Source organism: Xenopus laevis, chromosome 1L (assembly GCF_017654675.1).
Source record: "Xenopus laevis strain J_2021 chromosome 1L, Xenopus_laevis_v10.1, whole genome shotgun sequence".
NCBI lineage: Eukaryota > Metazoa > Chordata > Amphibia > Anura > Pipidae > Xenopus > Xenopus laevis.
The window spans coordinates 31755340-31770534 of NC_054371.1; the positions used below are offsets into that span (position 1 = coordinate 31755340).

Here is a 15195-nt window from a genome sequence, read left to right on the forward strand (position 1 = left end):
AGTTTAGTAGTTCGTGAAATTGTCTTTTTGTGTTGTTTTTTATAAATCCATTAGGGACCAATTCAGGAACTTGAGAAATAGTTTGCTCTGAAGAATCAAAATATGATTTTATATCAATTGTTGCAGAAAACCAAAGCATGAGAAGTGTCTTCTTTTCTTCTTCTTGCCTTACAACTTTCAAAACCCCTGGAATGGTATCTTATTTAAGAAAAAACTTGAATGGAAAAAAAAAAACGAGTTGTGAAACCTGAAAACTCAAATTTTGGTAAAAAAACTTGAATCGCTCGAATCATTCAAGTTTTCTGGCAAAAGCCTCTGGAAAAAAACTCAAACATCGCGCAGGCTATTAACATCTTCAAATGCTTCAAGGGACCTCTGCCATTGAATTCTACATGACCTCAACAGGTTTTAGATGGTGTATTTTCAGATTGAGCTACTTCCAGGGTTGGGGTATAATTTTGAAAAAACTCAAAAAAATCTGAATTTGAGTTTTGACCAAAAAAACCTTAAAAATTTGAAATTTCATGGACAACACATCTTGCAACTTTAATAAATCTGCCCCTTAATATCTCAGAAATAATGAATTATTGTGTTGTCACCCCTTAATAAATATTATATATATATATATATATATCTCTTGAATTCCTATGAGACTCAGCATGGGAATGTTGAGCTACATAGGAAGGCATAATGACACTTTTATTAAAGGCAATTCATCTTCAGCTTTAGTGAATATATTTATGATTACATTCCCAGCTTTTGTTGTTCAGTATAGACTGACCCAGCAATCAGCCTCAATGGGCTCCGAGTGGGTCATGACCAGCAGACCAATATGGATCCGTTGTTATGATTCAGTTGCTTGCTCAAAGTTCCTATTGGATTTTGTGTAAGAGGTTACATGTGGCAGAGAAGGGAATTCCTTGGGAGGTCTCTTTAACCATCAGTTTGTCTCAGGCAGGTCTGGGGTGAGCCACTTTGGCCCACCTCTCACCAATTTATATAATTATATTCATGTTTGTAGTGTTTTTGCAGCTTGATTTTGTAGTTGCTTCAGTTTGTAATATGTTTCTTTATGCAGCAGATTGCAATCGTTGTGTCTCAACTTTATTGGAAATTATTGAGCATGTCTAGGTCATTATATGGTAGATCCACAAACTGGTGAGTTTAGCCACAGGGGCTGTCGCTGGTAGCCTACAGATTTTCAGAGCCTCTGTGACTTGTGATGGTTAAAAAGTTTGTGACCTTTTCTTCCCCAACAAGTGTGTCTGTGCCTAGTAAATGTGGGGGGGGGGGAATGAATGGGCGGTTGTGGCTCCCCATTTGGTTTTTACCAACCATATACACTATTTATTAAAAAAAATGTGCAAGATTGAAATATTCTAGGAGATCGTTTTGTATGAAGCTGAAAAACTAAGGGCTTGAGGATCACTTACAGCATGGTATTTACTAACATTTGGATTTCCTCATGAATCATTTTTCCCTCTAAAATGCATGTATTTTTATTTCTCTCAAAACACTAAAGATTCGAGATTCAGGAAGTGTAAAAACCAATAAAAACTCTAATACAAAACATTTCCAAGTAAAAGCAGTTGAAGTCCCATGTAAGTCAAGGGGAGCTGCAAGTGATGCTACTGGACCATTTTTTTAACAATTCAGACTTTGAGGTTTTCAGATTATTTTTTTCAGATCACTCTGGACGTTTTTCTATTCGTAATTTTTCTATTCAGATCTTTTAATAACTAATGGCATTCATGGTTTTAGAGAAAACGAGTTTAATTGTGGTTTCAAAAAGCTCTAAAACCACAAAAACTTGACTCTAATAAATGGGCCTCTCTGAAACAAGAAAACTATACAATGTTCCTGCACAAATAGACAGTGTTCCTACATAGGTCCTCAGGTTCAGTGTAATAGCATCAATAAAATCCTTACGGTAGAATTCCAGCTACATTCATTAATAACATCTGACAGCCCTATGTATTCGAGTGAAAAAAAAGCTGCACATCATCAGCTCCCCTTTGTCAACTTCTATTAATTTTGTGATATGATCCAGTTGGCTGCTTTATTCAATTGAGAGCATAGATAGGACTGCAGCCACGTCACAGCTAAAGGTATTCATCAATTTGCTCCCACTTGTTGGCAATCACATCTGAATACTTTGTATCAATTGAATGTCTGTGATAGCTTGTACTTTAAAATGTCTTTCCTTCTTCTCTGTGCTATTCTGCTGTATTCGCCTTTTAACTCCCACAAGCCAAGACAATAGCAGCACTTGACCTCATTAGTTTGTCAATATCCCTTGCTTGTGTTCTGGGGATATAAATCTTGTCCATTAAGAAGCTTTCCTAAACCTCTGTCTAGCTACCAAATGTTGCCTCTGTAAATCATTCCAACCCTCACAGCATTATACATTATACTATAAGTTGCTTCTCCCTCTTATTTGTCCTTAGGAAATTTCTCTTCTTTTTTCGCAACAAACAACCATATAAATGAGTAATATAAACCTTTAAGTTATTTTGAAACATCCCTTTTCTCCAATGCCTCCAAACTAACCTTTTGAATGGCATCTGAATACTTTGGAAATTTTAAATGGGTTGTTCACCTTTGAGTTAACTACTAATATGATGTAGAGAGACTATTTACAATTGATTTTCATTTTCATTTTTTATTATTTGTGGTTTTTCAATTATTTAGCTTTTTTTATTCAGCAGTAGGGATGTAGCGAACGGCGGAAAAAATGTTCGCGAACATATTCGCGAACTTGCGACAAAACATGCGAATAGTTCGCGAACGTCGCGAACCCCATAGACTTCAATGGGAAGGCGAATTTTAAAAGCTAGAAAAGACATTTCTGGCCAGAAAAATGATTTTAAAGTTGTTTAAAGGGTGCAACGACCTGGACAGTGGCATGCCAGAGGGGGATCAAGGGCAAAAATGTATCTGAAAAATCCATTGTTGACACAGCGCTGCGTTTTGTGCTGTAAAGGGCAGAAATCACACTACGTCACTCAGGTGATGTTTCTGGACACGGAATGTGAAAAAGCTCACACAGCTAGGTGGCACTTGGTTAAAGACTGGGCAAATAATGCCTGCAAGGTCAACGTATACACTACAGCAGTGGATACGGAATATATTATTGCTGCTTGAAAAACGTCACTCGGGTGGTGTTTCTGGAGACGGTATTATTATTGATATTTAGACAGAATGTGAAAAAGATCACACAGCTAGGTGGCAGTTGTTTGAAGAACAGATGCAGATGAGAGATCAGCAGCAGGACAGCTGCCCACAGCAGCTACATACAGAGCACTGCAGTAGAAGGTAGATTACTAGCCAGCAAAGCTACCCTAAAATGTCCCTCAAATCCCTGCAGACTTCTGTCCCTCCAATACAGAGCAGTATCAAGTAGATTACTAGCCAGCAAAGTTACTATCAACTGTCCCTCAAATCACTAACAGCTCTCTCCCTACACTAGCTCTTCCAAGCACACACAGGCAGAATGAAAAAACGCTGCAGGGCTTCAGTTTATATATGGAAGGGGAGTGATCCAGGGGGTGGGGGGGGTGGTCCAGGAGGGAGAGCTTCCTGATTGGCTGCCATGTATCTGCTGGTCTGGGGTGAGAGGGCAAAAATAAGCGCCAGCTAAGGCGAACCCAAATTGGCGAACGTCGCGCGACGTTCGCGAACATTCGCCGAACGCGAATAGTCGATGTTCGCGCGAATTAGTTCGCGGGCGAACAGTCCGCGACATCCCTATTCAGCAGCTCTCCAGTTTGAAATTTCCGCAATTTGGTTAATAGGGTCCAAACTACCGTAGCTACCATGCATTGATTTATATAAGAGACTGGAATATGAATAGGAGAGGGACTGAACAGAAAGACGAGTAATAAAATATAGGATAACAATCATTTGTTGCCTTACAGAGTGGAAATCTAGAAAGAGTCAGAAGAAGGCAAATCATTCAAAAACTATAAAAAATAAATAATGAAGGCCAGTTGAAAAGTAGTTTAGAATTAGCCATTCTTAAACATGCTACAGGGGTTATTTACTAAACTCAGAATGCGAAAATAACAAAAAATTTGTGATTTTTTTTTATAAAATCGGACTTTTAAAAAATCACAAATTTTTCAGAATTTATTAAACCTCGAGGATGAAAAAGTCTAAATCTAAAAATCCGGCATCTCGGACCGGTCAAAGTTGCATATAAAGGTGGCCATACACGGGCCGATAAAAGCTGCTGACAGACCGTGTCGGCAGCTTATTGGCCCGTGTATGGGGCCCCCCGACGGGCTTCACTGACCGAAAGTCGGCCAGATCTCGATCAGATGGGACGAAAAATCCCGTCGGATCGCGGCTACATCTATTTGTTGATGCGGTCCTGCGATCCGACCGCCCATTACTATTTGTTAGGGTCCGATCATTGGGCCCTAAAGGTGGGTATATGGGGGAAAGATCCACTCATTTGGCGACATCGCCAAACGAGCAGATCTCTCCGTGTATGGCCACCTTAAGTCAATGGGAGAAGTCCCAATGATTTTTAATATGCGCTGATTTTTGTGCAATACGCCGACGTTTTTGGGTGAAAATTCCAAAAATCATGAAAATCGGATGGAAAAATCAGAAAAAAACTGGAAAACCTGCTTTTTTTTCCCGCAAAGCAAATTTTCGGGAAAATGTAATAATAATTAAGCGTAAAAAAAACCTGAGCAGATTTGATCGGAGTTTGTAGCAGAAAATATTGAGATAAATTCGGACTTCAATAAATAACCCCCTACAAGTTAATTTGAAGGTGAACTGCCCCTTTAACCTTTGAAAAAAGATATACGGCTTTAAAAACATGGAAAGTGAAAAAAGTCAAACAAAAAATAAACATTTTATTAAAGTCCCCATAATACAATGATTTAGAAAGCCCCATAGTTTTCATTGTGCCCCACTAGAATTCAACATACTTACAACATAATTGCCTAAAAATACATGCCATTTACAGTGTTTACCCCAGAAAACAGTGTATTTTTTTTGGCGTGTATACAAAATGAGCAATGAGGCCTTTCTATTCCAAACTACCAAAATGAGAAGCTTTGCTAAAAGTGTTTATAAAATGTCTGAAAATTGACCCAAATCATACATTTTGCTGCACCATATCTATTCTCTGTGTGGTGGTACCCAGATATAACATTCTAAATATAAATACCAAGGATCTTCGGAACAATTTGATGTCCAATATGTATAGAACTACCAAAGTATGTGGCATTTAGAGACCCTGAAATGAAATAAGGGCATAGAAATGTTCATGGCTGTCATATCAACTGACACAAAACCAGTGCACTTACTGCATTTCATGTCATGTACAAATATCACTGTTCTCCATAAAGTTTTTCTTCAAAATTATTTGGTTGATTTTCTGTTTCATTTTCTTTTTTTTTTTGTTTCATGGAATGTGTTAGATTACAATTTTACTTGTAAGGTTATGCGTTTGAGATACAAAAAACCCACTTATACCATAAATGTGATTACGTTAGACTCATCCTTGTTGGAGGAAGACCTGGGGGTAGTTGTAAATAAGAAACTACGCTGTAGCTGTAAGCAATACCAGTCAGCGGCAGGAAGGCCCAGCAAGGTTTTGTTCTGTATTACAAGGGGTATAGATTCATAGGGGGTAGAGGGTCATACTCTTGGTAAGGTCCCATCTAGTATATGAAGTTCAATGATAGATAGACAGACAGACAGACAGACAGACAGACAGACAGACAGACAGACAGACAGACAGACAGACAGACAGACAGATAGATAGATAGATAGATAGATAGATAGACAGGCAGATAGATATATGCTGATGATAGATAGATAGATAGATAGATAGATAGATAGATAGATAGATAGATAGATAGATAGATAGATAGATAGATAGATAGATAGATAGATGCTGAAGATAAAAAGATAGATAGACAATGACAGATAGATTGATGATGATGATGATGATGAAGAAGATAGATAGATAGATAGATAGATAGATAGATAGATAGATAGATAGATAGATAGATAGATGATAGATAGATAGATAGATAGATAGATAGATGATAGATTGATGATGATGAAGATAGATAGATAATAGATAGATAGATAGATAGATAGATAGATAGATAATAGATAGATAGAGATAGATAGATAGATAGATAGATAGATAGATAGATAGATAGTTAATAGATAGAGATAGATAATAGATAGTGATGATATATAGATAGACAATGACAGATAGATTGATGATGATTATGAAGATGATGAAGATAGATAGATAGAGGGAGGGAGATATGATGATGATAAATAAATAAATGATAGATACATGATGATGATAGATAGATAATTCAAGGTACAAGTCACAAGTACAAGTGTATCGGTATAAAAGGCTTTATGGAGAAAGTTTTCTTCTGTCTAGAGTGCACACAATAATCCACTGATTCTCTCTGAAGAAGTTTTAGAGAGTAATTAGTCTTTCAAATCCTTTGTGAAAAAGTTGTCTGCACTGCCATTGTATGTATCATTCCAGCTAATTCAATCTGATAAGTGAAAAGGAAAAATATTCTGTTTAATTACCCTTCACCTTTCGTTCAACATGCAGGCGTTTTGATATTTAGTCAATAATGCAGTATGCATGCTTATCTGGTACAGAAGTTATTTCTCAGGAACACGTTTCACATTGATATGCTAATAATATTACAATATTTTTATCATTATGAAAGTGAAGTAATAAGAGCCATACAGCCATTTATTCCATTGAAATTTCAAAAGCAATGAAATTTCAAAAGCAATGAAATTCTTAAGAAACAGTGTACTGAATAAACAATACAAGGTATAACAAAGAAAGTGCCACATGTTCTTCATAGTCACTTAATATCTAATATCACTTTGAATGTTTGGCATCCAGATTTGTTCCACTAGGGCAATGACCTCATCAACAGCATGTTAAATTATACACTAACAAGTCATGTCCGACTCATTGACTAATTATTGATTCATTGACTAGGCAAACAAAATTGAACCTATTAATTATATTTACATGTTAGTATAATGTGGATAGTGGTATTCTAAGACTATTTGAAATCAGTCTTTGGGCTTTCTTTTCTGTGATTTTTAATAAATATACAGTTATGGGACCTGTTATCCAGAATGCATGGCACATTGGATAAGGAGTCTTTGTGTAATTTGGATCTCCATTGGTTATAACTACTATAAAATAATTTCAACATTAATTAAACATAACAGGAATGTTTTGCTTCCAATAAGGATTAATTATATCTTAGTTGGGGTCACAAGGTATTGTTTTATTATTACAGAGGAAAAGGAAATTATTTTTTAAAATTATTTGATTAAAATGGAGTCTTTGGAAGATGGTCTTCCTGTAATTTAGAGATGAATGAGGGGTTTCCAGATAATGGATCCCTTAATGCTATTTGTTTTTCTAGTTATTAAGTACCCTATTGGGCAGCAGCAGTTTGGAAGTCAGTATGGCAAAACAGAAAAAAAATATAAATATTAGAATTCAAATGAAACTGACCCTAACAATTAATATGTTTTATGGTTGTGAAGTTTATGGTTGTGAAGGTACAGGCTGGATATAGGCATAAAGCAGGGATCCCCAACCTTTTGAACCCGTGAGCAACATTCAGAAGTAAAAGGAATTGGGGAGCAACACTACCATGAAAAATGTTCTTGGGGTGCCAAATAAGTGCTGTGATTGGCCATTTAGTAGCCCCTATGTGGGTTGTCAACCAACAATGAGACTCTGTATGGCAGTGAACCTAGTTTTTATGCAACCAAAAGTTTCCTCCAAGCCTGGAATTCAAAAATAAACACCTTCTTTGAGGCCACTGGGAGCAACATCCAAGGGGTTGGAGAGCAACATGTTGCTCACGAGCTACTGGTTGGGGACCACTGGCATAAAGGAATACTTTTAATTCAAAACCATATAAAATAAATAATGAAGAGCAATTGAATGCTAAATGTTTATATATTACCCCCCCCCCCCCTTTAAGGGCAGAGAGTGACACACGGGCCGATTCGGGTTGCTTTGTTTTCCGAAGTCGCAAGAAGTTTCCTTGTGAGGCAACTTCAGACGACTTCGGAAAACAAAACACTCCGAGTGCCATCCCACTGGCGATTTTCATTCTAGCAGGGGAAGGCAGTTCGGGGAGATTAGCTGCCCCAAAGAAGAGGAGATGTGTCACCGGGCTCTCTCCCTGAATCAGTCCATGTGTCTCTGCCCTAAAATGCTTTCTTGCACTCATTTCTAAATACCAGTTGCACATACTTTGGTCCTTGAGGTGCAAGGCACAGTACACTCACGTGCAAGGGAATCCCTTCACTTCTTATACCTATAGGCACTTGATGTGGATTTGTAAGAAATTCAAGGGCAAGTGTACACCCATATCTTACCTACGCGCTGCCCCTTTCCCAGGATAGGATTGGGCCAGCGGGAAATTGGAAAAAACAAACAATGTGCCCTAGACTTCATGGGCCTCACCAGCCCAGGCCTGCTCCCCTGATCAGCCACTTGAAGATGCAGCATAGAACATGATGTAATGTTGATGCAACGTTTAGCATGATGCGGGCTTGAAAGAAAATACATGGAGTACAAGTAACTTCAAATGAGACAAATCCATATTATTAACGGTTGGTTCACCTCTAGTTCTGCAGGAGAGTTTAGCAACATTCTTTACTAAGACAAGCTCACTGTCCCCTTTTGGATCCTTGACAGACCACAGAAATGTGATCAAGGCCAGAAATCTCCCTTCCCTAAGCTGCCGCTTCTCTTAGGCTTTGAGGTAAGTAGATGCCTAACTATGCAGAGGACTTATCGTTGGACCAGTAGTTTTTTTTTAAGAGACCTATTCATTGAGTGCATATTGAAAAAAGGTGTTTACTGACATTTTAATACATCTAATTATCAACGGAAGCAATGTTTTACCTATAATGTACAAAATGGTATGATCATTTACCAAGATGTTACATTAACACAGGAATAAAATGGCTTTGAGTTTTAAATACCCACTGGTACTTATAGTTATGGCAGTGAACAAATGAAAGCAACATATCCCAAAAGTCAAGTTAACCAGACTGTAAGAAACTTTGCTGATGCAAGCACTGGTAATGTTTTCCAAAGAACATAAAACGAGAGGTCATTTCCAAGTGCAAAAAAGGCCATAAAATTGTCCTCTGTGCTCTGTTTTGGTAGGCAGGGGGAAGCACATAGGCATGCCCCCTACCAGAGAGTAAGGAGGTTCAGGCCACAACAGGGCCCTGTCATTACCACATTCCCTATCACAGGCAGCAAGGACCTGTGCCTCCTAAATTGTAGAATTCCCTGGGGTGCAAGAGCTTGAGCAGTGCACTTAGGGGTGCGCGATTGCTCCCATTATTGATCCAGCACATAAATGATCACTATGGTGCCTTTTGAGATTATGTTGCAGAGACGACTATATAATTAAGGGCATCTCTGCAATATATTCATTGGGACAGAGTTTTCATTGGGTAAACACTGAAAAAAAATAAAATGTCTTTAGTATGCTGCTTAATAAATATATATGTCCATATATTCCCCTTATAAGCAAGGAAAGATGAAGTTAAGCAAAACCATTATGGTTTGATATAAAGGTTATCACTGAAGTTGGTAAGAAAAACAGACATTTAAGGCATTTAAAGTTAGTCAGGACAGCTGACAAGCTAGAGTACAGAATTAAAATGGCAACGCATCAAGAAAAATAAATTATAAATTATTTTTTAAATATGTACCTTAAAAATAATAAATCAAAAAGGGGTGGGACTTTTGGTATCAAAGGGAGATCAATTGGTTGATAAAAGCATGGAAAAAGCAGGGATTGTGAGTCTGTGCCAGCATGGTTTTATGAGCATAACCTCTTGCCAGGCAAATTTATTTACGTTTTACGAGGAGGTGAGCAGAAGCTTAGATGTACTTAGATTTTGCTAAAGCATTTAATACAGCACTTAACAGAAGGTTTCTTATTAAATTAAGGAGTATTGGCCTTAAACAGACTCTTTGAACTTAAACAGAGAACTGGCTGAAGGATAGATTACAAAGAGTGGTGATAAATGGAACAACAGTGGTTTGTGAAGTACTGCAGGGCTCGGTCCTTGGTTCTTTCCTTTTTAATTTGTTTATTAATGTTGGCATTGGAAGTAGTGATGGGCAAATAAATTCGCCAGGTGCAAATTCGCTGCGAATTTCAGCCACTAGAGAATACATTTGCGACCTGCTGCCGAAAAATCCACTGCATCAAAAAAATGTGGGCGTGCGGCAGAATAGGCGTGCGCATAAAAATTGTCACGTGTCAAAAGTATTCGGACACCCATTAACTTTAATGCATTTACGTTTCACAAATTTTCCACCATTTTGGCAAAGCGAAATGAGTCAAATTCAACCATCATTAATTGTAAGTGCTGTCTGTACTTTTGTTGATGATACTAAATTGTGCAAAAGTCTAAAAGTGCTGGAGCCTCCTAAATTGAGAAGAATTTATGATTTTTGTGGAAAACAAATGGTAAGACTCTAGGCAGTGTCATTCTGTGGCTACTAAAGCAAATAAAGTACCGTCTTGCATTAAAAAGGAGTGGAAACATAATTTTGCCTCTTTATATGGCCCTGGTAAGGCCTCACCTTGAGTATGCAGTGCAGTTTAGGACTCAAGTCTGCAGATAGAATATTAATGAGTTAGAGAGAGTTCAGAGATGTGTAACTATACTGGTAAAAGGGATGTAAGTGTATGAGGAAAGACTAGCAATGTTGGCATTGTTTTGTGTAGAGAAAAGGTGCTTGCAGGGGACATGATTACTCTTTGCATGTTAATTATAGACAGATAGTGGGTAAGCTTTTTTTCCTTAAAAAGGTGTAACACACCAGAGGCCACCCCTTTAGACTTCAGGAACTGATATTTAATTTGAAAGAGTGAAAATGGCTCTTCACGGTGAGGGCAGGGAAATTGTGAAATGAGGTGTTAATTAGCACATGGCACATGTTTAGTAAGCCTTCAGATCATGCACACCATTTTGAGTTCAATTTGGCGTTTCGAGTGAATCTGGTTGGGAATCTTCAGCTTGCGTGAGTTACATGTGTCAACTGTACCTGCTGCTGGAATTCAGTGATCTCCTATGTGCCATCCGCTAGTCAACCTGCTCTCCCATTCCTCCCTTAAAGGAGAGTAACCAGGAGTATAGCTTGCTGACTTGGTTGCAGAAATCATTGTGGTGAAAGCAGCCTACAGCTTTAGTAACCTATGAGAGCATTGCCATTAGAAGTAATTGTTACTTGGAGGAAGATGTTGATAAAAACACAGAGAGAATATCATATATTGAACTGGTATGTTAATGTTTATTAATCCATTTATCATATCAGCTGTTCAGTGTTTGTTTTAGCTCAACATAACAGTTATCCTTGATATGACAAACTTGAGGGCTGATTTAGCTCAAGGTTTGAGTTTGTAAAAACTTCAGTTGATTGCTCTAGCTTGCTGCTGAATGGTTTAACAAAAAATTAACATTTAAAAACCGGAAAAGCTTTTTATTTTTGTCAAAAACCCTGCTTGTCTGTTTTAATATCCACACATCAGCAAGCCAGAGCAATTGATTGCAAAAAAAGCAGTTTTTTACCATCAATTACCATGAACCCAAGCCTCAGGGGTTCCTACATCTGTCTCTAACTCTAGAATAAACTAGTTGGTTGTGCCAGGAATGTACACTTCAGATAATAGACTAATCAAGTGTCTCAAAAAGGCGATAATACATTTTGACAGCAACTTGCAAAAGAATCTTGTGGGGACATTACTGTATTTTCAAGGGGTCTAATGCCCTGCATGTATAATGTGCGCACCCACACCTCAACAAGGGGCAATAATCAGGCTGGTAAACCATACCTTTGTCAGTATATGTGCCAAGAACTGGATACTCAATAGCACCATCTAGTGAAATCACAATAAAAGGCAAGTGAAAACAAAAAAAAAAATCCTAAATATCTGTAAAATTACTCTTTCACAATTCCCACAAACAAGTGTATATTACAATATCAAAACGCCTTGCATCAAAGTTGACATTTTCTTTAAATATTTTATTGTCTGCTATTTAAATTAAAAAAAGATTAGTTTGAAACTTTTGTAGTTTCATAAATTATTTATACTTTCTTCATAGATTTATTTTAACTGCAGTATAAGATGCAGTCAAGCTCTCCAGCTGCGTTTCTGCTACGATGATATTCACCCACCGCTATATGAACCTTCTATTTTCCTTCTATTTACAGTGCGGTGTTCGTTGGCTTTTAAAGAAAAGCCTATTAACACTTGCAGCCAGTGTCCAGTGCAAGCTCAGCTACTGCAAATGTGTCTTATACTACAATCTTTAATTACAAGAAGTATCAGTTTTAATGAACATGCCATTAATCTTGAAAATAAGCTTTAATACAGAGATATTTCCCTTAGGGGGCTAAAAGGCAGTGTGGGGTCAAATTAGATGAGCCCAACCAACCTCCCCACCACCAGCATTGCTTGATCCAGTTCTACCCCTGAGCTGACTAGCAATGATATAACAAATATAGCGTCAAAATCGTGGTTTCGCCCATCACTAGGGTAGAGCCCTTTTTAGCTGTGGTGGATGAAAAGAATTGTAATTTGATAAGAGATTACGATCTATTATTTAGCTTATATACCAACGTATCCAGAAAAGGAATCTCTATTTGACTATAGTTCAGCGTAAATCTAATGTGGCCAAGGGCATTGTTAATTTCTTTAACAAATGCCTCTAGGGTCCACTGGAGCCCCGTCCATAACGCAAACACATAATCGATGTACCGAATCCATTTTCTTATTACATTACAATTCTTTTCATCCACAGCTAAAAAGAGCTCTACCCAAGTCCCAGTTGACAAGGGTGAAACGTGAAAACAACTAGAACCGTCCAGGAGCGAATTCGGGAACATAAGTCTGCCATCAGAACTGGCAAAAAAGTACAGGCAGTTGCAGGTCATTTTATTGCACTTGGTCATAGTGTGAACCAATTGCGGTTTCAGGTCATTGAAGTGGTGGAACCAAAACGTAGAGGGGGTGATAGACTTAAAGAGTTGTTATTTAAAGAAGCCTCCTGGATCAGGAAACTTGAAACATTAGCTCCCTTGGGTTTAAATAAAGAATACGATCTAAAACCAATTTTTAGATACATTTTTAGATAAATAATTACATTTTTCATAGCAGTTTTATATATCATTTCCATTTTGTATCTTTTACAGATTCCAATAGTGAAAAAAGACAACATGATTCAAGTCTAGCAAATCTGCACTTGAATCATGTTGTCTTTTTTCACTATTGGAAGCATTGTTGGCATTTCTATAAAGGGTAACAAAGTTAATTATCACATGACGTGCATTAACCACTAGACGGAGAGGTGGTGGGGGTTTAAAAAGTGTGTTGTAAATTGTCTGTTAAGTTTGACGAAGGGTCAGATGCGACCCGAAACGTTGCTGTAATGCCCTAAAGGGTTCCAATAAAGGCATTTTTATTTTATGAAGGAGTGGTGCTGTTTCATCTTGTAAGCTGAAAGCCTATACCTGTGGATAGTGGCCAGCGGGAAAATTTGCACCACAATTAAGAAAAAAGCCTGGAGGCTGTGCCGACTATTTTGCACTTTTCATATATCCGCAAGCCTATTTGGAACTAAAGGAGTCCTGACCATATTTTGAACTTTAAAGTTGGATTTGAAGCCAAGATGTCTGACAACCTTTGCGTTGGAGACTAAATGGAGTCGTTTGGCTGCACTGCTCCCTCTTTGCTGATCTTGATGTGGTTGATATGAGCCCCAGACAGGCTAGCTTAGAATACTAATAACTATAGCTTCCCACATTCTGCTAAGAAACCCACAGCATGCTGATAACGGGGAATTGGCATATTCATTTCCACAGTAATGCCAATCATATTGCTGAGAGTGCAATTTTATTCTCCCTGTTTTTGAGCTGAAGATGAAGATATTACGTACAGGCTGCTCGGAAAGTTGTTTTATGGAAGACATACCTGGAATTCTCATTATGGTATATGGTACTGGCGAGTGTGCATTAACGTCTCTGTGATGGATTGTAATGATGGTGGAAAGCAGCACATTTATGAGGCACACGACACACAGTACAATATTTGTTTAATGGCTGGTTTTATTGTTCAATAGAAAAAAACAGTCTCTCTTTCTCTTTGTCATATTGCTGTTTGGGGTTTTTCTTGCATGTGGAATTGCAGAGAATGTGCCTGGGAGGCCAACAAAGTTATAGACCCAAGTTAAATGGTTTTGTTTGAATTTAGGAATGACTGAGTTTCAGAATATTGTGTCTTGCCTGGGTTCCACATCTGTATATGAATTAAGGCACGTGTTGCATTGTGTGATGACCAGTGATGGGCGAATTCTTGAAAACTGCAAAAAAATACATTGGCTGATGGGTGTTAAAATAATTTTGACGGGTAAAAATTTTGACGAGAACGACAATTTTTATACGAGTGAGTCCAAATGCATTTAAGTCAATGGGCGTTGGAACAATTTTGATGTGCAAAACATTCTTTTTCCCGCAGCAAATTTTTCCACAGCAAATCCATGCCTTTCATATAAATTTGTCTATCACCAGTCGTGACAATATTATCTCAACCAAATGGAGGCTCATTTATAACACTGGGTAAACTGGCACCTGTGCAGTAACCCATGGCGACAAATTAACAGTTTGCTTTCATTGTTTAATCTGTAGGTGGCTGAAAAAAGCCAGTCACTGATGTATTTTGCCAAAAACAAAACCTATTGAGTTCAGTATTTTTCACACAAAAAAACAATGTGTACAAACCCATCGACTGCGTTTTGCAAATTCGATTATCAATACCGCTGAGCATGCAGTAGATCTGATTTTCCATGTTGTGGACCAAGTATACCCTATACCACATGTTTTGGGGGGTTGGATTATTATGATTTATCTAGCCTCAGGCCTCCCCTGTAGGGATGTCGCGGACTGTTCTGCGGCGAACTTGTTCGCGCGAACATCGGCTGTTCGCGTCCGCCGCAAGTTCGCGAACGTCGCGCGACGTTCGCCAATAGGCGTTCGCGTCAAAATCGTTCGACCATTCGACCATTCGGTCGCTAAAATCGAACGATTTTCGTTCGATTCGAACGAAAATCGTTCGA

General features: G+C 38.0%; 1 protein-coding gene across 2 annotated transcripts in view; it reads right to left on the reverse strand.

Annotated features, from left to right (window-relative positions):
- Positions 1 to 15195, reverse strand: part of kcnip4.L (Kv channel interacting protein 4 L homeolog) — a 196709-nt gene that overhangs the window by 20762 nt on the left and 160752 nt on the right.